This window comes from Triticum dicoccoides, chromosome 4B (assembly GCF_002162155.2).
Source record: "Triticum dicoccoides isolate Atlit2015 ecotype Zavitan chromosome 4B, WEW_v2.0, whole genome shotgun sequence".
In the NCBI taxonomy this organism is placed as follows: Eukaryota; Viridiplantae; Streptophyta; class Magnoliopsida; order Poales; family Poaceae; genus Triticum; species Triticum dicoccoides.
This window is the reverse complement of record NC_041387.1, coordinates 676,415,467-676,417,164: the sequence shown is the minus strand read 5'-3', so window position 1 is coordinate 676,417,164 and position 1,698 is coordinate 676,415,467. Positions and strand designations below refer to the sequence as shown.

Below are 1,698 nucleotides of genomic sequence, written 5' to 3'. Positions count from 1 at the left end.
TTTTAAAAAAAAACAAAAACCACAGCCATAGAAATGCCGACGCGTGGATGCCTATTGGTCCCGGTTGGTGCCACCAACCGGGACCAAAGGCCTTCCTGCCTGGGCTCAGCGGACAGGCCACGTGGAGGCCCATCTGTCCCGCTGGATTGAACCGGGACTAAAGGGTCAGGGCATTAGTACCGACCCTTTAGTCCCGGTTCATGAACCGGGACTAAAGGCCCTCACCAACCGGGACTATAGGCCCTTTTTCTACTAGTGATAAAAGAACGTGTTCTCAGAAATTTGATATAAGACGCATTATGTTTATATATGACCCCAGCCACAAGCTTTAATTTTACTTTACTACTGCTTTTCAACTACAATTGATGCTCTTTATTACTGGAATTCAGTTTACACCCCTGATGCTTATTGCCGTTAGTAATCTGCTTGATAATTGTCACTTCAGCCATGCATTTTCTCCATATGACTGCAGGAGCCATGCTCAAATTTGTGTTCCCAGGTTTATGACTTGCATTTTCTCCATATGAATTGCATTCCCAGGTTTATGGAGATTTGTGATGCTCAGAGGGACTAATATTGATAATGAAAAAAAACCATTTGATAATGCACGTTATTTACAAAACGTACATACCTGGAGTCATTGGGTAATACTCGTAAATGTTGTGACTCGGTGCGGGAACGATTTCTGGTATGGATTCGTCGACATTTTTACCCTCATTATGGCCTGTAACACGGTAGTTATATGAAATGTCTTGTTTATACCAGAATGAAGGTCTACAAGACGGGGTACATGTATACCTGGACTTCCTTGGGGATGTAGATCAACGAGACGGGGTAGAGGTACATCCGATGCCTTTATCTGTTCCAATGCCTTGCTATTTGAAGTTACCATACTTACGTTTTGTTGTGATGAGTGACCTATCACAATTGTAGGTCAACATGATAAGATGAAATAAAAACCATTTGATAATGCAAGTTATTTACAAAAGCCCCAAACCTGGAGTCATTGGGTCATACTCGTCAATGTTGTGACTCGGTGTGGGAACGCTTTCTGGGATGGATTCGTCGACGGAATTACCCTCAGTATGGCCTGTAAAATGATTTCTCATGTTGTGTTTACATCAGAATAATGGTCAACAAGACGGGGCAGAGGTATACCTGGACTTCGTTGGGATGTACATCAACAAGAGGGGGTAGAGGTACATGCGATGCCTTTCTCTGTTCCGGTGCCTTGCTATTACAATTTCGCATACTTCGTTGGGCATGTAGATCAACAAGAGGGGGTAGATGTCAGTTTCAATGTCAACGTACAGGAGGACAAAACCGGATGATAATTAGTATATGTCTGGTAAAATATTTATCCATGTGCTTCCTTTGAACCTGCTGATTTTTGTGCTTCCTTTCGTAAAGCTTCCTTTGGTACGTGCTTACAGGAAAAACGGAAACCTGGTCGAGCTGGGAACATTTATAAAGAAAAGGTGTAAATCAGCTATGTGTATAATTCAAAGAAGCATCAACTTGTATGTATGTGTTGTATGTGCTGCTGGCGGAAGCATCAAATTGTATGTATGTGCTGCCGGCGGATCTGTAAAATCCCGAAAACCTTCAAGTGTCTTATTGTATGTATGTGCTGTATTATTGAATCGGGCCTTGTTGAATGGATGAAGGGTTTAGCGTTTAGGGGAACCTGATTTAGGC

At 42.5% G+C, this 1,698-nt stretch overlaps 1 protein-coding gene across 1 annotated transcript in view; it reads left to right on the top strand.

Annotated features, from left to right (window-relative positions):
• Nucleotides 1-1,159, top strand: part of LOC119292308 — a 32,426-nt gene extending 31,267 nt beyond the window's left edge. Inside the window, exons 3-4 of the transcript XR_005142932.1 lie at nt 541-688; nt 766-1,159. The gene's annotated coding sequence lies outside the window, so the exon portion shown is untranslated. The remainder of the gene's footprint in view (nt 1-540; nt 689-765) is intronic.
• The last annotated feature ends 539 nt before the right edge of the window (nt 1,160-1,698 follow it).